Source organism: Chionomys nivalis, chromosome 1 (genome assembly GCF_950005125.1).
Source record: "Chionomys nivalis chromosome 1, mChiNiv1.1, whole genome shotgun sequence".
Classification (NCBI taxonomy): domain Eukaryota; kingdom Metazoa; phylum Chordata; class Mammalia; order Rodentia; family Cricetidae; genus Chionomys; species Chionomys nivalis.
In genome coordinates, this window is record NC_080086.1 from 58,543,922 (window position 1) to 58,570,866 (window position 26,945).

The following is a 26,945-nucleotide window of genomic DNA, read 5'->3' on the forward strand; positions in this document are numbered from 1 at the left end:
TTATGAATAATTTAAAGTAGATATAACATATATGCAACAGGAACATGGCTCTTAGTAAAATCGTATTTTGTAGACATCTTTAGAGTATTATGCAAATAGCCTAGGGGTGGGTCTAGTCTTAAGCAATGTATGGACTGCAGAGTTGCTTACCATAGGCCATCTTTAAAAAGAACATTTTATTGTGTGTGTGTGTGTGTGTGTGTTCATGTGGTACACGTGGCACAGGTACATGTTAAAGTCAGGAGATAACTTGTGGGACATTCTGGGGATCAAACTCACGGTGTCAGGCAAGTGCCTTTACCTACCGGGCCTCCTCACCAGCTCACACAGGCCATCAATTTATTTATATCACTGACAGTGGATCCTATCAAAATATGAATATGTTCCACTCGTGTCGTGTTAAACCAGAACACAGCTTCTGAAGTGTCAAGCTGAACTCCACAGTCCCCTAAGGCACCCTTTCCACATTCTCTTATTCATTCCTTTTCACCCATTTCCTCTCTGCTCCCCTTCACCCTTATCTTCCTCTTTTGCTCTCTAGCTCTCTCTACTCCCCCGCCCCATATTCCATCGGCATTTATATAACTGAATTAATTAGACCTGTTTCTCAAGGAGCTAGTTTTCCATAAAGTTCACTTTGCAGTTGGCATGACAGAAGAGCTGGCATATTAATCAAATGCTACAATTTGTTCTTTGTATCTGAATCAGTCTGGGGTCGGGCTCACTGCTTATCTGTTGTCATTTGTACCACTCTGTCCCTTGCAGTGTGAACCTGGCTTCTTTGTGGTTGGGTGGGTGATGGTTGGGAGTGTTTATTGAGAGTGGAATGGCTTAACAGGGACAGGCCATATCTCGATAGATAGTGTTACAGAGTCCTGCGGATATAAAGTGTCTGTATGAAAATAAATAATAGCTTTTCTTTTCCTTGTTTGGCTGATAATATCTATAGTGTTTAATGGAATAACGTGATGAAAACCTTTGTCCTCTCTTAAATACCATGTTATCTGCTGTTTTGTGTATTCGTTTTGTGTTTCTGAAATATATTCACTTAATAGACATTCCTTCTCCCTGATGCATTTTAAATCCTCAAGCATACTCTGATTATATGTGTTTGATTGTGTGTGTGTGTGTGTGATGAGGAGGGGACATTCTATGTAACTCCTGGAGAGATCAGAATTGGTAGTTTTCCTTTAGTCAGTTTGTCACAGAATATAAAGTCTGGTGAAGGATTTCAGTTCATATTTTAAAGTCCATCAGAAAATTTCAAGCTATATTTCTCTCTCTCTCTCTCTCTCTCTCTCTCTCTCTCTCTCTCTCTCTCTCTCTCTCTCACACACACACACACACACAACACACACACATTTTAGATATGGAAGTTCTTGGTTGCCTCTGCTATTGCTGTTGAATTGAAAATGCTACAGTAAGAAGATTAGTTTTGTTTTCTCATCTGAGGGTGTGATGTTTGGACTATTGGGGAGTATTGTTAGAGGGGCCAATGACCTCCTATCCAGTAACACGGCAGACATTACTAATCAATCATAGCATACTTATCTGTCAGAATATACCTTCCAACTTCTTGGTAAGTCAGCATTCCAGAAGCCACTACTGATCAGTGAGCTTTGTTACCTAAGAGATGAAATCTGATTGCCACCCTGAAACAAGTATTGTCTCAATCCTAAAAATAATTGGGAAGGTTTACAAAAGTTGGAGAGCCATTGGGTAGTCCAGAAAGAATGTAGGAGGGTGTGGGTAAATTAAAGTGAAGAGCTGAGATTTCAGCATGTTATGCTCTCTGAAGGCAGGCACCATGTTTATTCATGTTTCCCTTTTTACCCATCCTCTGGGCAAATCCTTTCTCATGGTAGACATTGCAACATTGTGTATATATAGCCATTAGAGGCTGCATGAAAGAATGGATGGAAGAACATGTCAGTGCCAATCTTTGCTCTCTCTGTAAGACTTCAGAGTTCAGTGCATCTTCTGAAGAGCAGGCAGGCTTACTGCTTTGAATGTCACCAGCATTAATCCAGTGCATTCCTCCAGACTAGATGGCTTTATGTTCTAACATGGCACCGTTGGCTGCATTTGAGAGTTTCCTTTCCACCCTATGTTCTCGTCATTTGAGAACTTCCAGGGCCAATACTGTGGAGGATGCATTGAATCCTTTCTTGATTTGATTCTGAACACTTCCACATTGATCGGTAGTTGGAAATGGGAGATTTAATGACATAGAGAATTACATTATGCGTTCAGCTTCAGACAAAGCAGGAAAATCACTTCCTTAGAATCAAACATATGCAGACCTTGGTACTTGTTTGGAAGGTTAGTTATGGTTCTTCTATGGCAAGGACTCTGAGTGTTGATGCTATGATAACCTTGCCTCTGGGAGATTGATATTCGGGAAGCATTTTCCACGTCTTCACACAGTTTAGACTAAAGCCACCATCCTCTTTAGCTCTTAGGACAAAAAATATCTTTGCCAACAGAAAACCTTTTCTTTTCTACCCAGCATTGTGGTTGGTACAATAATAATATTAAGTGCCCATTTAATAAAAGTAAGTTGTACAGGCCAGGTACTCCTAAATTAGTATATAGTCTTCTAAGTTTCAAAACAACCCTAAAACTAGTGCTATTGTATCCATTTTAAAGTAAGTGAAGCTTAGAGATGTTACATGACTCAGCAAAACTCAGAAACTAGTAAATGGCTATACTGGGGTCCCAAGCCAGGCCTGAAGTGTTCCCTGAAGATACCAGCTTGGCATTTCCTTTAAGAAACCTCCACAGAGCTGCCTTTTCTTGCAAGTCTTTACAGAGATGACCCTCCTGTGCACAGCTTTTCTTATGACATGTTCTGCATTCTTAATGGACCTCTGGTGGGTAAGATTTTCAATGGCATGGAGTTCTGGCTTCATGGCTCTTTGCATTGTTTCTCTGTGTCCTTCTGCTGTTTTTCTGCAGTGACTGAATATATCCATCCTTCCTAGAGTATCTCTGCCACTTTGCCCTGGTACCTGGACACCATCTATGAAGTGCAGGTATGAGACGCTGCTGTCATTTGGTCTTCATTGTGTTTGCAGATGAAAGAGCAGGGAAATGCCTTCCAGCTGCACACACGGAGCATTGCCCAGCTCCTGACTGCTGAGCCCTTCGCTCCCCTCTGACATTGCCTTATAGGACGGTTTCATTTCCCCTACGTCAGTTTTTTTTAATTTACTGTAGCCATATGAATAATTAATCCATGACTGTTTTCCCTGTTTGTTTATTTTATTTGAGATACATCCTCATTCTCGAATGTGATTTGTGCATTTTATGAATGCCTGAAAATTCTTAACCATTATGTCCTCAGTTCTCACTTTTCCCCAGTTTCTTACATCCTTTTTATGGAATAGTCTGTTAGCTGACATATGACTTTGCTAGGTCCTTGGATGCTCTGGGGTTTTGCAGTAGGAACTACTGCTTTCCTTATCTGCAAATAGCCTGGATTTGAGCATCAGATCCCTAAGGGCATTCAAAAAAAAATTTTTTTTTGCTTGTGTAGGGCTTTCTTAGTGTTTCATGAACAAAACTAGATTTGATGTTAGTTTTCCTTCAGAAATCCCTGATTCAGCCTTTCAATTTTCACACTCCAAATTTCCTGAATGCTGCGGGCCTCAGGCTCCTAAGTCTGGGGTAAATTTTCTCCTTTCACCAAGAACCCGTATGGAGATGCGGATTTCACTAACCTAGTTAACGGTCTTCTCATCTCTATATTCGTTGCAGACTCATTCACCCTTAATGAGTCTTCCTGGAAGACCTTGTCGATCTCCTGTATGCATTAAAATCCAGGCCTGTCTTAGCTGCTTTTTCTGTTTCTGTGATAAGGTGCCTGGGGAAAAAAAGCAAAAACAAAAACAAATAAATAAAAAACCCTTTAGGGGATAGAATTTGTTTTGGTTTTTAGTTTATAGTTTGAGGATCCAGTCCATGATGATGTGGGAGGGGAGTCCTGGTACCAGGAGCTGGACACACTGTGTAAGCAGAGACTGATGAATATTACTGCTCAGCCAGCTCTAGAAGGCTTTTTTGGACCACCAGCCCCCAAATCATGACACAGAGACTTATGACTAATTATGGAAGCTCAGCCATAGCTTAGGCTTGTTTTTAACTGAAGTTAACCCATATCTATTCATCTATGGGCTGCCACGTGGCTCATGGCTTTTACTTCTCCTCCTGCTTCTTCTCCTTACGTGTCCTGCTTCCTCTGCATCCAGCTGGACTTGCCTTTCTTCCTCAAGACCTCTCTGTCCCCAGAAGTCCTGTCTATCCTCTTCCTGCCTGACTATTGGCCATTCAGCTCTTTATCAGACCAATCACAGTGACACATCTTCACATGGTATAAAGAAATATTCCACAACAGCTAGCTTTCTCCTCTGTATGCATTCCATGACCTGCACCCAGGTATAGACCCACCCTATTGAAGATGGGTCTTCTTACCTCAGCTAACCTAGTTAAGATACTCCCTCACAGACAAGGACAAAATCTAATAGTCTAGATACTTCCTCACAGATGTGCCCAGTGTTATGCCCAGTCCGTGGGAATCCCAAAAGACCACCAGAGAGACCAACTCACTGAAATGCAAAAGCCAGGTTTATTGAGTGCACAATTACAAGCCAGCAGGGACCTCGTCAAAGCAACTGACACAGTAGTGGCAAGAGGAGGTACCCGCCCTTCTAGAGAGCCTTATTTAAAGGCAAACCCCAAAAAAGTTACATTCGCAGGATGTGGAATGATGGGTTAAATCCTGATTGGCTCATGTCTAGAGACTTTTCAGAAATTTTATTTTTGAAAGTTGCCTGTTGCTTTTCAAGTTTTCTTATTATCTGGCCTTTGGGCGGGGACACTCTGCGGTCATCTGTACTTTCCAGATGGCCACCCTGTTACTTTTACCCCTAGCCATTTCTGAGGACTGGAATATTTTACGGGAAATAGCTTACACAAGACAGAAGATGGAGGTGGAGGACAAAATGGAGGAATTTGGGGTTTTCACCCAGAAGCTGGTCTCCAAGTCTCCTAGTTTGTTCTAGATGATACTGTAAATGTTCTAGATACTGTGATGATATTGATCATCACAGCCCACAGAGATCCAGGACAAACCTTATCCCAGCAGACTTTCACCCCGCCATCTACCTCATAGTTGTAGGCTGAGTTGGCCTGTTTCTCACTTACTTCTTTCTGGTTATCTCACCATATAAGTGCTTCCCTGACCTTATTATAAATTAGTTAAGAATTTAAAATTTTTTGTTACCTAGTTGACAGGGGTGCCCAACCCATGGTCCAGGGACTGCATGTACCCCAGGAAAACTATGAATGGACCCAACCCAAAATTATAAAAGTGTTGAAAGGATAAGAATTTGGGAGAGGAGCTTTCTTTATAATTTGATTGCAAGGTTCTTGAGCATGATTTGTGTAGGTGACAATGTTGAGTCACAGTGTCAAAAAGCTGGGCATACCTGTGACATGTCTAGATATTTTAAAAGTTGGATTTTTCCAGCTGTCATTATTGTCATTTAACACAAGAATATGTATTAAAATATTAATCTTCTTTCCATCTTGATGGAGGAGGGTCATCTTTCTATCTGTTGTTTCATTGGTTAATTAATAAAGAAAACTGCTTGGCCTTTGATAGGACAGAAAATTAGGTAGGCGGAGAAAACAGAACAGAATGCTGGGAGAAAGAAACCGAGTCAGGCAGTAGCCATGATTCTCCCACTCCAGACAGACACAGGTTAAGATCTTTCCTGGTAAGCCAGCTCGTGGTGCTACACAGAATATTAGAAAGAGCTAGCCAATAAGAGGCTGGAACTAATGGGCCAGGCAGTGTTTAAAAGAATACAGTTTCCGTGTAATTATTTCGGGGCATAAGCTAGCCATGTGGGCGGCCGGGTGCAGGGGACGCAGCCCCGCTGCTCGTATCGCAACACCATCTGGAATCTGCTCAGCCTTTTTGTCATTTTCTTAAGCATATTTATAGAGCCATTTTGTGCATATATAATATGCATCTACATGCATAAAACTTGGAGATTTGTTTATGCCAACAAGTATGTATTTCATTCTCTGAACTATATACCTAACAGTTCGTTTGAAGTTCATGTCACATGGATGCTTTTAGCTTTGCTTCTTTTTTCCTCATAGCTGTATAGTATCCCAATATATGTACTATGTACATATGTACTATGTATCCCAATATATGTACTATGTATATGTACTATGTATCCAAATATATGTACTATGTACATATGTACTATGTATCCCGATATATGTACTATGATTTATGTACCAAGTTCCCTATTCTGGAATCGTTTTCAGTCACTTTCATATTAGAGCAAATTCACCTAGTCTGTCTGCCTTGCTTTGTTCATTTCATGTAATCCCCTTTATTTATCTATCTTTTTAAAATCAATCTATTTTTATTTTTATTTATTTTTAGTTTTAGGTTTTCAAGACAGGGTTTCTCTGTGAACCAGTCCTGGAACTTACTTTGTAGACCAGACTGTCCCTGGACTCAGAGATCCTCCTGCCGCTGCCTCTCGAGTGCTGGGATTAAATTGTGTGGCACCACTGCCTGGCTCTGTTTTTCATTCCACCCCTCCACAGCATTCTCCACTATGGTGAGTGCCTTTGGGTCAAGGGCTTCATCTTTCATTGATCATCCTGAGACCCGGCACATTTGGCCACCAGCAGTTGATTCTTAGTTCCTTTTTATCTTTTGAGTAACCATTTTCTGGGAAGTAAAACCAGCAGTCAGACCTACACTTCCGGTTAGAGTCCCTATATAAGCCCAGTTATAAATTCTTGCTTCTTGAGCATCTGTGGGTGCACCCACTGGTCTCTGTAGCTGTGCTGGGAACTACTTCACAGTCCCCAGCGTATAGAAAGTGACTGTGCATTGCTGAGAGGCAGCACGGGCTCAGGTTAACTATGAGAAACTGGGGTCAGACGTGAGCCCTGAAATAAACACTGCTTCTTAATTAACAGTTGTATCAGCATGCCCACTGCAGACATGCTTCGCTGTATTCCTTGAATAAGTCAATCCCGTTGATTTATTCAGTCAATCAACAATTATTGCCTGGAAGCTCACTGTGCTACAGGCAGGGTGTAAGACGTCTTGTTGATGGATGTAAGACTTTTACCCTGGCACTACTATGGCCAGGTTAAGAAAAAAAAAAAAAGATGAAAGTATGTGGAGGGCCAAAAAGCACACTGAGCAGAGACTTGGGGAGCACTCTGCTTCCGGAAGGACGGCCTTCAGCATGTGTAGTGTACCCTTGGGCCTGGAATGAGGAATTTGGTCCCATGGACCTGCCCCATTTCTTTCTTGCTTGCTCTAATACCAACAGCTCCTATGCACACTGGGCTCTTAATGCCTGTGTCCTGCTACAGTGAAGTGTTTGAGTGCTTCTCAGCCCTTTCTAATTTTAAAGCTGTAGCTCCCTAGATTTAAATCTCAATTTGGGAACAGACCTCCGATTGGCCCGCGGCTGGGAAGTTTCACCAATGAACGTCTGTAGGAGGTGGGGCAGTGTCCCTTTAAGCAGCCCACGAGCAGTCTGGAGAGCTTGCAGCTTCTCTCTCAGGCGCTGAAATTTTCCAGGACCCAGGGCTGCTCCAAGAGCAGCTCCAGCCCCGGGAATGTCCCCACTTTTGTCAGCAATCCCTGCAGGGCCCTCTCAGGCTCTGCACCCTTGGCGGCCAACATCCTGCGGAGACCCTTAACCGCTGCTCCTTTCGCTGGTCCCCAGCGGTTCCCCTGCCTCTCTGCAGTTTCCCAGGGGCGGAGTCGTAGTTGTGACCAGGCAAGCGGACCAAGCGAGACTGAGCCTGGTGAGTGGACCCCACCCAGGGCAGGGGAGTAAGGATGCGTGGACAGAGGAGAGTGGGGGCCCTCCCCTGAACAAAAAGGCGCCTGGCAATGAGAAAGTGACATGGGAATGTGGTGGAGGGGAGAGGAGAGGTACCCTGCCCCAGAAGCTAAGTGGGGTTCATTGTGCTTCCACTAGCTTTCTTATAGCCACTTTGTTAACCCACATTGGGATTCATTAGATCCCCAGAAAGGGTTAACGTTACCCCATTTAGGACTTGGTGGTGGTGGCTGCGGCAGTGGTAGGGTTAATCTCAGAATTTGTTTTTTAAATTAGTATTTTATCTTCTCATAATTCCTTTCGTTTAAATATTTAAAATATATACTGCTAACGATTTACTTGTTCTGTTAAGCTGTCTGAAGTACTCTTAGTGTTTCCACGAAGGTCGCCTTTACATATTGTTTATGCCTTTCCTCATACCTTACACCTTGAGCTTAGAGTCCCTAAAAGTGAAAGTGTTGCTGGGACTTCAAAATTTCTTTTCTTGGCACCTTGGTGTGGCTGTATAGCATTAATCAACCCTGGACCTGTACAGGTGTTTTCTCTGAATTCAGGTAGAAGGAGTCCCCTCTCCTCCTGCCCTTCCTAGCTGTCTGCTAGGAGTGTGTGTGTGTGTGTGTGTGTGTGTGTGTGTGTGTGTGTGTGTGTGACAGCTGGCAGGAATGAGGAGCCCAGTTCTGTTCGCCCAGAGCACCTCAGACACCCTCTTAGCTGACTGAGAGTCAGGGAGTAGTGAAGCCTGCAGTGCTGCCAGGCCTAGAGGGCTTGGGCAACTGCACCCTGGAAAGTTTAAATTCAAATTAATGGAGAGAGGTGGTGATTCTCCAGGTGGCATAGATTTAAAAGATGCATTCAGGCAGCTCCCCAACCTGGATCTGTTTGCTTATTTGTACCTAAGCAATATGGTTGAAGGTAATGCAGAGGGTCAGAGTTTATTTATGTATTTTTATTTTTAAAGAGGAAGCAGCTGGAAGACATGCCTTCCAAAATTGGAGTAACGTCTGATGCATGGATTGCCAAATTCCATTTCCTCCCGTATTAAATTATTCTGGCTTCAGCAGCCTTCTTTTGCTGGACTGGTTTGCGTTTGCAATTGTTTAGGTGGTGTGAATCATTTGTATACTTTGGGTTCCCTGCCTTTTGCACACAGATGCTTTTATCTGGGCAGCTAGTTGAGTAATTAGACAGACACGGCCCAGTCTCTACAGACAGGAAGAGGGAAAAAAGGACTTGGGAAGGATTTGTGCCTTTCTTCTTTCAAATCAATTGCCAAGTCGTCCTGGCCACTGAGCAATTCAGATAAAGGTGTCGAATGGCCTGAGTAGTGAAGAATTTATGTCTTGCTAATTCTGGTCATCCTACCATCAAACATCTTCCTATGGGGTCAAGAAGGAGATAGGGGATATGAAAACAAGCTTACGTTCTTATTCGGTGACTGCCCAACTCTCAACAGATTTCTGAGGACTTGCCAGGAGAAACTGTTGACTGGAGGAAAGTTTCAAGAAATGCAGAGAAGAAAGCAGCACGGCCTTCCTGAGTGACTTATTTCTGTTTGAAGGAAAGGAACACTTTGTTAGAATAACAAATCATGGCTGCTTTTCAAGAGGAAAAAAAATTCTTGTTCCTAAGGCAGAGATAGATTTTAAAGTGTGAATCATTTGGTGTAGGCTGTGTGTGTACATCTGTGTGTGTGTGTGTGTGTGTGTGTGAGAGAGAGAGAGAGAGAGAGAGAGAGAGAGAGACTTGGAGATGATGAACGTCCTGTCTGCAGGAAATTACCAAGAGAGTTGAGCATTTTCCTGAATCAGCCTCAGATGGTCCGCAGCTTTGTATGTAACACAAGAAAGCTCTGTTACTACGCAGTCTTCTCACCATTGATCTCTTTAGCCTCACTACATCTTTTCAGCTTCTCCATCAATAAGCCTTTTTAAATTTTATTTATTATTACTATTTTGAGTTGTACCTCCATTTAAGAAACTGAAGTAGCTCTCACTCTCACATTCCCTTCCTGAGTCTCTCCCTTCCCCACCCTTGAACTCATGAGCCTCCTTCCTCCCTTAGCCTCTCAAGTGATAGGATTCCTTGCCTTGCTGTTTTGTATGGCTCCTTCCTGGGCTTTATAAGATGGAATTTATGCCTGAGACCATTGTATCTAGCCTGTCTCCCCACTAGCCTCCTCCCACCGTCTTTGGCAGGAAGGACTCTTGGCTTCTTTTCACAATATTTCCTTTCTGCGGCGATTGTTATCCTCCGGGACACAGATGTCTTCAGGAATGGGAGCAATGCAAAGGTTTGACCCAGTGTTCAGCAGCTTGATGGTGGCAGTGTTTATGGTCTTTGTAGGGCTATTTGCAAAGCAGCAAAGTGCTTCTGTGTTGGGTTTACCCAGAAGAGCATCAACCATGAGAAGAACTGGCAATTAAAAGACTCCCAGGGATACGTGAGAGGCACAAGGCAGGGCTGTGTGGCTGTGTGTGCAGAGAGCTGTGCTTTTTAATGTGGAAAAACAAATCTCAGAGTTTCTTTATTCCCCAAGATATCTTTCTTAATCATTCCTAAAAATTACCCAGGCACATTAAGCCCTTCCTAGCTCTGTTATAAAATAGGACAAGCTGGAGATTATAAACACAGTGTGGTATTCGTATGTCAAAGCAGAGGGAACGGTGATTTTTTACTATCAAATCACAGACTGGTAGTCCTAGTTAAATATGCTGATACTCAATGCAATGTTCCTAAAAAGATTTTTTGATATACTTTCCTTTTTCAAAATGTAGCTGGAAAGACATTTTTCTAAGATACTTAATATTTGGCTAAGATGCAGATCTTTTGGGTGGCTTTTGTGTTGTTTTATATCCTGCTATGGGACAGACAAGACTTTGTTTTCTTTTAATATTATAATCTAGATGACTGCCGTGTGAATGAAAGGTGTAGGGAGTAGCACAGGGGGCAGACACATCAGTGTCAGGCAAAAGTCATGGATGATTCTGTGAGCTGAGACTTAGGGCCTTGGAGAAGCACTTTACCTTTGACCTTAAGTAGTAAGGCCTGTGCGTGACTGTCAGTTGACAGAAGAGTTTCCCAGCCTAGATGCCATTCCATCCCCAGTATTATATATGACACTGCTCATTATAACTTTGAAGTTTACTTGGCTTTGCGTTTTTAAAAGACTACTTAAGTCTGTAGTAAGTAGTCTTGGTACAAGATTATTCTGCATTCACCTGGGTTGTTGTCCACAAGTCATTCAAAGTTTTTTATTTTATTTTATGTTTTGAAATGGACTGTTGCTCTGTATGTCATCATAGCCTTGTCCTGTCTCTATTGCCCAAATGCTTTATTTATTAACAATTGAGGCATGTTCAAGTTTCCAGGGATGAGCAAATGTTTGTTGCATTGGATTTTGGATAAATCCTCTGTTTGAACACTAGAAAATCCAACCTGGGAAAAGAGACCTCCCCATGGCCTATTATAGTTGATAATAGTAATATACAGTATGATAGCTGTGTGTTTGCCAAGCACAGACCAAATTTTTTAGCATGCTCCCTGACTCTCCCATGTATGAGAATGCCCTTTGAAGTCTCTGCCTCCACAAGTCTATGGTATGATTCGAAAGTCTGACTTTTAAGACACATCCAAGGTAGAGCCTTGGACTCTTCTCTTTGCAATCATGTTGTTCATTACCATTTTAAAACCATAACAAGAACAAGAATTCCCAAAGGCCCATTCTATTAATATCTCATTTCTCAGGGAAATCCAGTCACTTCCCTAGGTTACCAGTCTACTAAATGACCTTCCTGGGCCTGGGACCGTCCATACTCACAAGTATAGCTTTCAGGTCTTTAATTCTCAGATGCTCTCCAAACTCTGCCCCATTACAAAAGTATCCTCTCTAAAATGCCCACCTTCTGTAGACATAGTCCTTGAGGACCCCATGACTGCAATGAGCTATGAAATTTAGGGAGACTAAAAAGAGGTAAATTCATACCTACCTTGCCTTGGAGCCTTCAAGTGCTGGATTGAGACAGCTCAAGATAGGATGGATGACCATGTATATATTTTTCAGTATTCCAACTTGAGACTCTTCTTTCCAGCATTCTCTTTTCTTCTACAGACCTTTCCACAAATGCCATTTCCTCTCCACCAAGCCAGGACAACTCCTTACCAGCCCAGCAAGGCTGACCCTCTTTTGCTGGCCATGACAGGATCCCGGTGTAGCCTCTTATTCCTCCTCTGCCTGTATGCTCTTCCATTCTGGGCAGAATCCTGCAGACATACAAAGGCTTATTGCCAAAAAGAAAAAGACAGGCATAGAGAGGCAAGGAGATGCCTCCTTCCAGTCTGCTGACTGATTTCTCTCTTGGCTTCCCCTCTTTCCTCTTACCTTCAGGCCAGAGGACTGGTACTATTTGGGGTTTTGTTTGTTTATTTTGGTTTTTTGTTTTGTTTTATCTCTGTAAAATTTTGATACCTCTTACCCCCAAGAGCTTCGTTTTCACTGTCTGAGAAGTAGCCCGCATCACCCCTGTCCTGGCTGTAGGAGTTACAGCATATCTGTGAAAGTTGTTCCAACACAGTTTGAAGAGGTGCCCATGCTGCCTTGTGGCTGTGGTCTCCTTCCTGTGATGCAGAGGGTGTCTGCTTGATGAATTGCTTCTACAGCAGAAAACAGAGATGGTTTCATGGAATCTTGACACATGAGGACTCAGAGTTTGTACCAGCATCTGAAACCTGAGAGGCCTTGGAAGATAGAAATGTCTTTAACCTTGGCTTTGCGTGTTATAGGCTAGTATGGCCCTGGATACATTTCCACTCTCACCTTTGGATGTGCTGCAGAGCACACTGAAGGGGAAGCTACCAAGCTAAGTGGCATTTTGACTTGCCTCGCTGTTGCACCTCACTTTCGCTGTCTGTAATGGGGAAATTGAGTTGAGAAGTGGAGAGATGGGCCTCTGATTGAGAGCAGTGTTCTTGCAGATGCATCACCCCCTCCTGCTTCTCTGTAGGTGGCAGTGTCCCCACTTACTTCCTTTCATTTAGGATACCTTGCTGCTCTTGCCTCTAAGTTCTGCAGAAGTTGGACTGCCCTTGTCCTTTTCCTTCTGAAAAGAGGTGACTCTTCTTATTTTAATGCCCCTTTGCTGGTGTCATTTCCCCCGTGGCTCCATGTTGTCATATAGAAATGTCCAGCAGGTTCCTATCTTCAGCCTGGACCTCAGTCCTCTGAGCTCCAGATGTGTGTTGTTGTCCCTTAGTATCAGCAGGGGACTGGTACTCCTATGGATGCCAGAATCAGAATTCTCAATCCCTGTAAACCAAGTGCTGTGTTTGCATATAACCTGCGTGCATCTCTAGATAACCTAATCTTCTAAAGCAGGGTAAATACTAATTAAACAACTATGTGCTATCCTGCTTAGATAATAATGGAAACAGGGAACGTTTGTACCTGTTTGGAGTGACACATTGAAAAAACTCCTTTGAATCTGGTGTTTGTTTGTTTTGTTGAATCTGTAGATAGATATGTAACTTAAGAATTTAGAGGGCTGACTATAAGCACATGTCTATTTTAAACGAGTAGTATGAGCTGCGGGCTGCGTTCCTGCCACCTGGCTCCCGGCACCCTGGCTAGCTTAGGACCCAAAATAACAACACACAAATTGTATTCTTTTAAACACTGCTTGGCCCATTATATCTATCCTCTTCTTGGCTAATTCTCATATCTTGCTTAACCCATATTTAGTAATCTGTGTGGCACCACGGTCTTACCGGGAAGATTCTAGTGTACATCCATCTTGGGCTGGAGCTTCATCGCGTCTGCCCTGGAGAGGAGATGCATGGTGTCTGCCTAACTTCCCTTCTTCCCAGCATTCTGTTCTGTTTACTCCATCCACCTATGTTCTAACCTATCAGGCCAAGCAGTTTCTTTATTAATTAACCAATGAAAGCAAAAGATTGATATGACACTCCCACATCATAAACATTTTATTTTTTAAAAAAATAAGTATTCAGTAGGCTTCTCAAGCTTGTACACTATAGCCCTGGATTTGCTCCTATCTCCAGATCCTCATCATGTCAGCCTGTGGCATCTCTAGCTACCCGGGTATTCATCTGAAAACTTCTCCAAAACTGCATTCCAAACTGGGACAGACTGGGTGAGAGGGTATCTGGTGAAAATTGAGTGAAAATGAGTTTGAGGTACCTTTTTTGGGGTGCTACAACTGTATTATGTCTTAATAAGAACTGAGTTTCATGGATTTGGGCATTTGTCAATTATTTTTCGAATGCTACACATATGAGTCATGCATTTTGCTGTATGCAGATCTCATTAGGATGGAAAGGGTATGTGTCTCAATGGACACTGCTCACTGCCTCCACACTTGACCACAGCCCCAGGCCAGGAAGTAGTATTTATCTGTGTGTCCACCTTCAGCCACATCACCATCATATCTCACCTTGGTTACGTAGTTACATTCCTTCACACTAGTGTCAACGTTTGACACAGACCTTAACACTCCTCCTCTTTATAGCTTCAGGCAGCTCCCCACTGCAGTAAGAACAAAGTCCAAACTCTCTCTTCCATGACTCTTACTCTCCGATTCCATCAAGAAAAGGTCCTTGTCTACTAGAAGACATCTCTCTCAAGCCACTAGCGCCTAGGCTCCAGCCACATGAGCTTGTGATCACTTATTTTCTCCCCACACTTGGCCTTCTGCCTTCTTGGAAAGATCTTTTAACTCACAGTTTATCACCTCTGAGGTCTTAAATTCCATCACGTCAGGAGAACCTCTTTCATGGTGCTAGTTCATTTCCCCCTCCTAGGGCTCACATGTTTCTTGTCTGCCTTCTCTAATTAACCTTTCTCCAAGGTACTCCTCAAGATCTGAAACATTTGCTTTTGAGATCATGACCCTCTCTGCCCATCCTTCCTAGTCCTTGAAGTCCAGTGCCTCTGTCCCGTGAGTCTCATCACTGCTGACAGTACTTGTCACTTATTAGTAGCTCCCTAAATTGATTCTGACTGTTCCCTTGCCTACTGCCTGACATAGCAACTGCAAGAAAGTTGTTGGCTAATTAAAACCTTTATTATTTACTCCCTTCTCTTTCCTCTACTTCCTGAGATATGGAGAAATTAATGTGTTTCTTGACCCTGCTAAGTTTCAATACTTAACATTGCTGAGCCTCAAGTTTTTTTAATTGCAAAGTGAGGTCAGCGATCATCACCTTGGATGGAGGTCTATAACCCCTTGGAGGAAGGTGTCCTTGCAGTGGGTGTATATGTTTCATCACCTTTGGAAAAAAAGGCACTCTGGCTAATGGCTTTCTTTGAAGCCTTGGCTTTTGAGCTTTCTTGTCTAGGAAGTTTTTCATCAGATGCAGCTGTTTGGGGGAACTCACGCGGAATTCCAAAGTCTTTAGCACCAACTGTAACTCCCTCACATGCCTTTGGAACTTAGAGTGCAGTAAACATATTTATGTTTGGATCTGTCAGACAAAGCCCTTCCCTAAAAACAAAGGTTGAACTGTACACACAGTACTGCGGACGTCCTGTCCATACTGACTCCGGAGTCTGCTTCCAGCTCTTACCCAGTATCACTGCTGGAGTGCTTGCAAAGTCTGAGGACAGAATAAATAAAACCCAGCAGATACTGGTGTGAATATCCTTCCCTGGGAAAGAGGAAATAATAGTGCTTCTGGAAACCCACAAGCTTAGCTTACTGTTTTTGCACTGTTCCTTGTGTTACCAGGATTGGAATGGTCCTGAGGCTTTACTTGCTTAGGGCTGTGGGTAAAAAGAAGGGGTCCCTCTCGTGATGCTGTGAAACTGGCAATGTCTGAACTAATGGAAACCACTATTGTTCATATAAGAGAATGCGAGAGGGCTGAAGAGTTGGCTTAGCAGTGAAGAGCACTTGCTGCTCTTGCAGACCAGGTTGAATTTCCAGCACCCACATCAGAGCCATCCCTAACTCTAGTCCTAGGAATCCAACCCTCTTCTGACTTTCATGGGCACCAAACACACACGGTGCACGAACAGACATACAGACAAAGCATTCATACATATGAGGTCATATAATAAATATTTTTTTAAAGAGAGGGAATGTGAGAATTAGAAGGGTCCATGGACATCATCCAGGCTGACTCTTGCTATATAACTACTGCTACTGCACAATAAGAAGGCTTTAGAAAAAATACAAGCTTGACAGATGGTAACTCTTAATCTTTTCTTTTGATTGCTGAGGATTAAACCTAGGGCTTTGTTCATGCTAATCCCATGCTCTATTAATGAGCTCTAACCCCAGGCTCTCGACCTCATAGGCCATTGTTCCTCTTGGGTCACCTCGTTGGCATAGCATGGTCTACTGCAACACTTTCTCACAGTGCTCACAGACTGTCATGAAGTAGTCCTGAGACAGTTAACACTGAAGGCAGCTACATTTTTATACTCCATTCTCAATGAAGAGTGAGGCCCGAAATTATAGTAGAGGCTTTGTGTGGCTTCTCTAATCTCTGGAGTCCCCGGATCTTCCTGTGGTTGATGCTGGGGGAGGTGGAGTTAATGGGGAGCATATTGATTTCCTAGGACTGCTCTACCAAAGGGTCACAACTTGGCCAGTCAGGAAAAATCACAGATAAGTCTTCTCTCAGGGTTTGAGAGATAGAACTTTGAAGGTCAAGGTGTTAGCAGGGAGGTACCTCCTTCCGAGGCTCTGGGAGAGACTTCTTCCTTGTCTCCATCGCTGCAGGCAGCCCTTGGTTTGTGGTCAGATCACTCCCATATGGGCCTCAATTTGTACACCTGGCACAGCTGTCTTCTCTGCCACCTGGAACACCTGTATTCCTCATGTGAAGTACTTGTGATGACGCTTAGGACCCATTTGGGTAATTCACCATGATATCCTCATTGCAGTCCCTTTATTTATCTCCAAAGACTTTTTCCACAAATAAGGTTATGTTTGCAGGTTCTAGGGATTAAGACCTAGACAAACTTTTGAAAAATAATTTTCTCAATCTACCACAGTAATTCAAATCAGGAAACCTGGGCCAAGTTCCCAATTTGCCATGAATTCCCGTGGTCATAGATAGATACATACATCACAAGTCAGACCCATTTTTTATCCCCTTGGAGTCCCTGTATCCTCAAATTTAAAAATTAAATATAATTACAGATGTTTCAGTAATTCATATGTGTGTGCATGTGTATGTGTGTGCATGCATGCGTGAGTGCCTGCCTTTGTGGAAGTTGGAGGACAACCTTGGGTGTTGTTCCTTAGGCACTTTGTGTGTGTGTGTGTGTGTGTGTGAGAGAGAGAGAGAGAGAGAGAGAGAGAGAGAGAAGGTCTCTTACTGTTGAGCTCCCCAGCTAGGTTGACTGGACAGTAACCCACAGGGACCCACCTATCTCTGACCTCCCAACGTTAGCATTCTAAGCAAACCACCATGTCTAGATTTTTCACATGTGCTTTAGGGCTTGAAATCAAATCATCGTGATTGTGAGGAAAGTACTGCCTGAGCTCTTTTCTCGGGCCCAGAAAAATAATAAATGTAGCGCAGGTGGATACGGAATAAATACTGCTGTGTTATGCTTATTCACTCAATGGAATACGGTGGCTCAGATCTGTGATCCCAGCACTTGATGGGGCAGAAAGTATGATGGACACATGTTTTAGTGCAGCCTGGGCTACCAGTAAGAACTTATCTCCGAAGCACTATGATTTTACTAGCTGTGCCGTGGTCACCACCATCACTTTCCTTCTCTTAACCTTATTGTTAAGAGAGGCCAGGTGGGCTTGTCTAGCCCAAGAATACCCAGGAACCCTTTCAAAACCAGCCTACTAGGTTTCTAGATCACGGGAAGACCATGTGTTATTTTTTAAATTGTTGCACTGATACATAGCATGTACCTATAGAAGAGTAAACATATTGTCATACTTTTCTTGTTGCTGGTACAAACACATCTAAAAGAAAAGGGTTTCTTTGGTCATAGTTCCTGGGTCTGGCCCATCGTGGTATGGAAGCCATGGCAGCAGGTGCTTGAGAAGGCTGGTTGGTCTCTCTGCATCCTGTGTCAGGAGAAAGAGGGTGATGAACGCTTGTGCTTATGGCACTTGGTTCTTTTTATGACTTTTACAGTTCCCACCTATGACACGGAGCCACCCACTATTAGGGTGTGTCTTTCCACCCCAATTAACCTAATCTAGATAATCCTTTCCAGACATGACTAGAGGCTAACCTAATCTAGATAATCCTTTCCAGACATGACTAGAGGCTAACCTAATCTAGATAATGCCTCACAGATGTGCCTAGAGGCTGGTAGCCTGAGTGATTTTCTGATCCTGTTGACAGTCAATATTAAAAACCATAAATATCATAGTTGCATAACTCACCAAATATTCATAGATATGCTGGTTTTGATCCACATATAAGTCAAAAAAATGTTTCAATGTCTCATATGTCCCCTTTTGACCTCGCTCCATATCCTTTGCCAATATTCTTATTTCTAGCATAGATTTTGTCTGTTTTGTATTTTATAAAAGTACTCTTTCTGTACTCATTTTGATCAGTATTTTGTGAGTTTCCACTATTTTGTTATATATTCATATAAATCATTTATTTTAATTGGTATGTATACTATTTAAAATATTCTATCCCTTCTCTATGTGTGTGTATTATACCACTTGAGATAATAATGCTACCCACCACTACCAAAACAAACTCTATAGACTAACAAAATCCCCAGTGCCAGACATGGAGAATCTCCCTTTGAGTTATTGGTCATGGAAATTCAGGAGACTCTTGGAACAATACAATTTATTGCCGTTATCCTTGGTTGCCTCCCAACCTATCCTTGGGTGTAATGTCTATTGCTGAAATCACCATGTACTTTGGGCACAGGACTTGGAGGACTTGAGCTGGCTCTGACCTGGAAGGCTCTTCCCCAAAGACTCACAGTACCAGAAAGTGCTTGCTACGCAACCTACCAAGGGAAAAAAAGCAATTAATAGTTCCACCCAATTGTAAAGCCACCAACCATAACAATGACTAGAATGACAAGATATCCCAAACTGTGCAATAGTGGCACTTACATCTTGGGGTTAACCAACCACTGTCTAACTATACTTAAGGCTTGCCCAATAGGAAGGATCCTTGCTTGGTGTTATAAACCAAGCCTATTACCCATGGCTGGTGAGACCATGGACCCTAGGGAAGAGCCTTCTACTGCCACTTTCCTAAACCAACCTAATTTCTAACTGTATCCTAAACACTTATCCTTATAGCCACAGGTAAGTGTAGCTCTCACCTCTCATAAAAGAACCTTTTTGAAGCAGACAGAGGCCACTGCAGAAGTCCACAGCTTGTTCAAAATGTAGGGAACAACCAACTGTGGGGTGGCCAACGCTACTTGATATATCTACAATACAGCTCCTACACCTAAGGCTCAGGGGACATCATGGAAGGCGGAGTGGAAGAGCGTAATATCATGTTTTCTGTATGTGGCAGATAAGCTGAATTCATGACACCTGAGCCATATGGTTACCTAAACAACACATGAAAAATGGCAGCAATAGTTGCAATGTCAATGGAGGAAATCACAGAAAGCCACAGCCCGGGATGAAGAGCTAGAGACAGTTAAAGACTGCTGAGACATGGAGATTCAATCTTTTCCAGAGATGAGCCCCCTGGTTACCCTTCCATTCCCAAGTGGGCATCCCCAAAACACATGCACGCATGCACATGCGCACACACGCACGCACATCCCCCCAAAAACCATTAAAGGCACTTAGCAGATTCTACTTAAATCTCTGTGTATGTATAACAATAATAATTAATAAAGAGGTTATGAATTTGAGAGAGAGTGTGTGGCAGGGGACATGTGAGGACTTGGAGGGGATAATATAGATATATCATGCATGAATTCTCAAAATAAAAACTGTTTAAAAAAAAAAGAAGAGAAAATGTACCATAGTTTTATATTTATTTGTGTGTGAGAATTTGGTTCACTTCTAGTTAGATGCCCTTACAGATAGTGCTGGTGCCGGTTAATTTTAGCTGCCAACTTGATATGGTTTAGAATCACTAGAAAGAGGAATTATCTAGATCAGGTTAGTCTTGTCCTGCTTGTTAATTGAGGTGAAGACCACCCAGAATGTGGGCAGTACCATTCCATGAGCTGTGCCCTGGGCTAGGTAAGAGTGGAAAAACAGCTAGCTCTCTAGCCAGCAAAGCTGTGTTCTTTCTCTCACCACGTTTGGCTGTAGGTGTGGCTCTTTAAGCTCTTGACTCGCTTTACTGAAGTGATGGGCTGTGATCTGGAAATGGGAGCCAGATAAACCTACCCAGAGTTGCCTTTTGTCGGGGTGTTTATCAGAGCTGCAGGCATGAGCGTAGGCCGCGGCTGCCACAGACATTCTATCACGCAGCTTCCAAGGGAATGTATAATGTCGGCGCACAACCCCCAGCGCTTTTAACCAATAATTTCTCCCATAATCAATTGTTCCAGCTACTGCATCACATGGAGAACTTTTAAAAGTCGAAGTGTTTCAGCTGAATAATTTATAAAAAACAGAATCTTCACAGTTCTGGGAGCTGGGAGATCTAGCACGTTCACTGCTGCTGTCGTAATACCTTCTGTCTGTCTGTGTCTGGCTGATGGGACGGGAGAGCTAGCTAGCTCCTTGAGAGAGCGTTCATTCTCATTCTTTCCCTCTTCCTCCCCCTCTCTCTTCATTCTCCCCCCCCTTTGTTCCTACCCTGTCTCCCCCCCCCCCATGTATGAGTCAGGGTCTCACTTTGTAGTGCAGGTTCGCCTGGAATTGACTGTGTACCCCAAACTGTCCTTGAACTCAACAGAGATTCTGCAGCTTCAGCCTCTGGAATGCTGAGGTTATATGAGGGAACCACCATACCTAGCACTGGGGATTCCTTCTCATAGGGCACCAGTTCTTCCAGCTCCTAGTACTGTCACCTCAGGTTAAGATGTCAGCATATGAACTTGGGAGTGTAGGGGCCTGGGTGATTCAAAGGATCAATTCTCTTTCAAGGGATTACCCGTCCCCCGCCTTCCCAATCTCGTGGCGACTTTTGTGTGTTCTTGATGCTCCAAGCTCTTTTGGGCAGCCACTCTTTTCAGAATATGACCCCTAGTTCTACATCGGAGTAGACTGGATGTGAGATACTGCTCTGCCTCCCTGTATCCCACTCGGTGCTGTTCACCTACCCACCCCTTCCTTCTCTACATGCTCTGAGGAAAGAGAAGATGGCCATCGTGAACAGCTTCTACCCTCCCGTCTCAAATTCTCAAAGACTGTATTTGGAGCAGCCCAGACTGTGGTGCAGATGCTAGCTGAAGGCTGAGGCCAAGGCAGAAGTTAGTGGGAGGAGCTGGCACGGGCTGCCAGAATGCTATGGACATGTGCCAGAAGCGTGGTGCCACTTTCCAAAGGCTCGAGAGCTGCCAATTTAGCTCAGCCGTATGATTTTTCTTTTACCGAGGAGATGGAAACCCATGCTTCCTCAACTCCTGCTGTCATTTCAAGACAACTGGATTCTCATGTTGATTCTGGTCATAGAATAACAAATGAAGTGTTGCTGTGATGTGCCAACTGGTTAATAGCACATGTGAGTGTCTCTGCCCAGGATTCCATTCATTTGTGTCAGGTTGGCAATTGTTGAATTAGTTGGGAAAACATTACATGTTGGGCTCAGTTACCAAAACACTCCAAAGAGATCTAAATAATATTGGGCTCGGTGCCCCAAACTCCTAACCTCTTTTTCATTTTTTTATTAGGTGGCCTTAAAATCACTTCTGTGATAGGTGAATGAGGAGGGAGGCATTGGAGGAAAATGTGTTTTAAATATCTGTTAGGCTCTTGTGTCAGATTTTCTTGCACAATGACCAGGAAATGAGGAAGAAAAAACAAAGGAGTAGAGATGTTTAGGACAGATATAGAAAAGACACTGGGAAATTTGTCGCCTCTCCAAATCAATAAACATTTATGCCATGCTTTTCTTTGGTACTGTAATAACTCACAAAAGTTAATCAATGATGAAGGTATTCTGTCTTTTGGGAGTATAATTATAACCATAACTGTCCTTCATTGAGCATTTTCTTTGTAACCAGCAGTGTGGCAAGGACTTTTTATACATCATGGGTCAATGGATGTTTTATAAAGATCCACACGGCAAATATTTTAGGTTTAGTAAATCATGAGGGAAAAATCAAGGGTGTACTTATTTAAAGAGAAGACAAGTTCCCACAGAATTCTGTTGATTAAGTTAAAAATACAAAGAGGCTCGTTGTATTCCTTTGGGGGGAGGAAGGGATAAAGAGCTCGGAGTTACTGTCCCCTGTCATTAAGTTGATGGCAAATGTTCACCTATAAAAATCTCTCTTAGCTCAAGAACCACAAAAGCAGGTGGGGGGTATGTCCTGCAGACCACAGTTTTATTTACATTATTGCCTGAGAGCAGCTGTACAGATCTGGTCTCACTGCTTCGCTGTCCTGGAGACCCAGATTTGTTTTGTCCTGCCCTGCCAACTTAGCATATGGCTTCTTTCTTCAAAGTCACTCCATGGTCACAATCTTCCTGACTGCTGCCACCACACCTGCAGTCCAGGCAAGCAGGAATAAAATGGAGGGAGATAAATTCACGTCTCCTACCTTGTAAGGAGATGTCTCAAAACTCCATCGAGTGCTAACATGCTTGCCTTGCTGGGACAGGGAGGTAGGAGCGTCCGTGTGTTAAATGAGGCTGAGAATGTGTGGTTCGCTACAGCTGCTACTGTGCTTGGATAAAAACCCTGAACTGAAGTAGAAAAGGAAATACCGGGGTAATAAAGCAGTCCATTCCTATCTGGAGTTTCATTTTCAATGGTTTAAGTTACCTTGGCCAACTGTGATCTAAAAATATTCAAGGGCAAATGCAGAACTAAGTAGTTTAAGTGTTCAGAGCTGTGACTGCCCTGACAGATCTTGGGCTGTGACTCGGGACCTACTGTGTATTACCCCTTTGTCCTGTGTGTCCACTTTGTATATGACACCTGCCTGCCACTCACTCAGTCACCATTTTAGTGATCAGATTGCCGTATTGATACATTTGTAACCAAGGAATATATGGTTTCAGGGATGGGGGAATGATTAAAGTGCCGGCCTGGCTAGCATGGGAACCTGAGTGTGATCTCCAGAATCCACTTGAAAAAAACAGAACCAAAAAAACATCTGGGCGTGATGGTAACATCCTTATAACCCTGGTTCGGGGGACCAGAAGACAGACATGGCTCCCCAGCCAGCCTCCCTATCCTACTTGGCAAGTTCCAGGCTACTGAGAGATCCTGACTCAAAGAAAAGTGGCTAGTGTTTGAGGCTCACACAAGCACACACATGACCATGAATGCACCACACACACACACACACACCACAAACAGTACTGTCTTAGTGTTTCTATTGCTGTGATAAAACACCATGACCAAAAACAATTTGGAGAGGAACGAGTTAATTTCATTTTACAACTTGTAGTCCAGCATCCGGAGAAGTCAGACCAAGGACTCAAGGCAGAAGCCTGGAGGCAGGAACGGATGAAGAGCCAGAGAGGAATGTTGCTTACAGCTTGATCCTCTTGGGTTACCCAGCTTGTTTTCTTATATACCCTAGGACCACAGCCCAGCAGTGATACAGCTCATAGTGGGCTGGGCCTTCCCACACCAATCACCTATCAAGAAAATGCATGACAGACTTGCCTACAGGCCGATCTTATGAAGACATTTTTTTCAATTGAGAGTCCTTTTCAGGTAGCTCTAACTTGTGTTAAGGTAACAAAAAACTAGCCAGCACAAATAGCATCCACAGTTTCAGACATCCACTGGTGGTCCTGAGGCTTAGGCCCAGCACATAAAGAGGAAATGCTATGACTAGGGTCTTCAGCATGTATAATGCAGTTAGAACATGAACCCCAGATTGATAACCATCTTCCCCAAGGTCTTATGCTACAGAGCAGTGTTTAACAAAAGTCTCCCCGACTCAGTCTTCTCTCTCGTCTTCCTCTCCTGCCTTCAGGCCTAGTGAGCAGGTACCCAAGCGTATTCTTGGGAATGAGCTGCTGGCTTGATTTGCATATACCCTGCTCCTTCCAAAAACATTCCCAAGGAACCTGTAAAGGAGGTTGAGACCCATCATCCTTCTGTGGACAACCCCGGAAAAGCTAGAGCTGAGTCTGGCTAGAGCTGCCTGAGGGTAAATCCAAAATGGGGGCCTCCCAATTTCCCTAAACACAGAAGTACTTGAGATCATATCAAACCCTTCTTCTGTGCACAGGGAACAGAGACAAGTGCAGGTACCAGCCAGCTAAGGCGTGCAAGGTGAGAAAGCTGGCAGATCCTTGTCTGCCCAGCTACCAAACTGCATGGAAGAAGGGCCTGAGAGTGAGAAAGTAGTGACCAGACAGGTGACCTCCTCAGTGACCCGACTTGCTACTGTGCCTTAGGATTAGTCCCATAAAGTGCACATCTTATCTGACACGGAAAGCTGAGGACCATCCATGGTTTTTCTCCATGCATATATGTGCGTGTGTTTCTGGCCCTCAGGGAGAGTGTTAGGTGCTTGCCAGGTAGCACTGAGTTCATCTTGCACCATCTCAGTCCTGTGGGGGTACCATCAGCATTCCATCAGAGGATAAGTAAATATAATGTGACTTGGGAAACTTGCCCAAGACCACACAGCTCATAATTGGACTCAGGGTCAGGTCTTATATTTTTTTCAACTGTACAGTTCATGGCTATAATACTTAAGTCACCCTGTGAGATAAAAGCTATAATAGTATTATCAAGAAACATGGGATTATGGTGGTTAATTTTTGGCTTAGGAAGAAGGATGGGCGAAGATTCTAAGAGATAATAGCTTTTGAGCTGGGCTCAAGGAACGATAAAGGCTGTGTGGGAGGGGAAAATAAAAGTCCATTGAGATAAATCGTGGCTAGTCAAATATTTCCTCTGATATAACATAATCATCAGGAAGTAGGTGTGGCAGTTAAGAGATATGAAGTGAATCTCAGGACCCCTGTGTTTTTTTCTGACCTTCCTCTGAGTTACCACTATCGACACTGCTGTTTTCAGTCTAGAGGCCTCTCCTCATTTAGCTCTGCAGTTCTGTCTGCCATGCCAAGATGCAGACACAAAGTTCTAGTCAGAAGATGACTCGCACTGAGTTCTAAAGGCCTTCCACGGAATTGTCTGCCCTCTTCCCACCATATTCATGACGCAAAGCATGGCCTGGCGATGTTTCTGTGTGAAGGAATAAGCTCATAAATAAAGAGAGGAGGCCAATGTAGGTTTTAGTAATGAGGCTCTTGCTTAATCACACCAGCAAGCCAAGAGAAGAGCCAAAGAATATTTATCAAATGGTTGCATAAACATCACCACGCTTGCTGCAAACACCGGGGCTCTCCAGTACCAAGCAAGAGAAGGAATCGTTTTTTGAGGCGCAACATACATCTGTGTGATCATGAACTTGCCTCCAGCTGAAGCACTTTGTGAGTCTGTATTACGACCACCTGCTGCATAAGAGGGGGTGTTGTGGTTTAAGCGCAGCTCTCCACAGTCACCAATAGAGACCCTGCAGGCACCTCACCTTGAAATGACTCTTGTGGGGTGGCCCACAGATCCCCTGCACATTCCTCCAAGCGGCTCTGATTTTTCCCAAGGCCACTGGGTCTTGAGAGGTTTGTTTATGATTAGATTAATGGTGACAAACTGCGTTGATATACAAGTCCTTGATTTTTTTTTCCTCTCTTAGTTTAAAGAATTCTTCAAATAGCTGGGTTTGCCCTCCCCGGAGACTGCAGATTGCATCAGCAGATCTAACAGTTGTCCCATGGCCACCTCCAAATAAGGCATGCCATACATATTCCAGCAGCTGCGAGGTCTCAAGCTGGTCAAGAAATCAATTATTGTGTACTAAAAAGCAATTCCTCATCTGGAGTCATGAACTCCTGTGTTATTTTTAGGCCAGCCTTAAATTTATGTGGTACACAGAACCAGGTTTTTCAAATGAACTTCTAGAAGGTTCATGGGAGAGAAGTAAAAGAGGAGGTAAGTTGGGGGGGCGGGCTGAAATGGCTGAACAACTCTGGGAGAGTTTGAACAAGGGCTCCAGGGTTCATCCAGCGGCTGCTCCCACACTGCCATGCTGTAACGCTGAGCGGGTTATTTATGCCGCTGCTATCTCCCTGCCTTTACCTATAAGATGTTTTCGTCACTTTTCATAATGCTCTGAGGATTAAATGAGAGCCTAGACATAAAGCCATTAGTAGAGTATTTGGTATACAGTTATAATTTAACAAATGATCACTCTTACTACTATTTTATAAACGTTTAATTTCGAGCCAGAGGATTTTCCACGTGGCTAGATAGAAGGCGGCTGATGGATGATCAAGCCGTAGACACTCAGAACTAGGAGGTGATATGCCAGGAGTACCCACTAATTCAGGAGGCTGTCGACAGTGGCAGTCTGGCTGGAACCTGTCTAATTTTTTTGAAAAGTAAAGTTTTATTGGAACACCTCCCTCCTCATTTGTACTGTCTTTGACTGTTTTTCTGTAGGGGCAGAACAGAATATTCATGATGGAAACAACATGACCCATCAAGCCTAATATTTTTACTGATCCGTAGAGAAAAAAGTCAACTGGTCCCTGATCTTATCCAACCTAAATACCCTTGAGCAAAGCATGGCTATGGATGAGGGAAATGACCTGCCAAGAAACCCAGAAGGACTTTAATAAACGCTTCCTGTCCTATGGTGACTTCCCCCTGTTGTGCCTGCTGTGTCCTCATTCTCTTAGGAAGGATTATACTGAGCCTAGGGGAAAGCCCAAGTCACTTGTGTGTAGGAAACCATAGCAACAGTGTTCTCCAGCCAGCAGATGTGAAGGGTCAGTACAGGTTAAGCAGCAATGGTATCCATCCCTGTATCAACTCAAGTTCCATCCACATGCCCACTGTTTCTCCAGCCTGGCTTCCAATCATTGGTGAAGCTGTATACTTCTAGCTGGCCCCTCAAGCAT

The 26,945-nt window shown here is 43.5% G+C and overlaps 1 protein-coding gene across 2 annotated transcripts in view; it reads left to right on the forward strand.

The window, feature by feature from the left end:
• Positions 1-26,945, forward strand: part of Prickle2 (prickle planar cell polarity protein 2) — a 355,220-nt gene that overhangs the window by 186,104 nt on the left and 142,171 nt on the right. The window contains exon 1 of one of the 2 annotated variants that reach the window (XM_057767809.1): positions 7,618-7,860. The exons of the other annotated variant lie outside the window; for it this stretch is intronic. The gene's annotated coding sequence lies outside the window, so the exon portion shown is untranslated. Of the gene's footprint in view, positions 1-7,617; positions 7,861-26,945 lie in introns of those variants that run through there. 2 annotated transcript variants of the gene reach the window in all.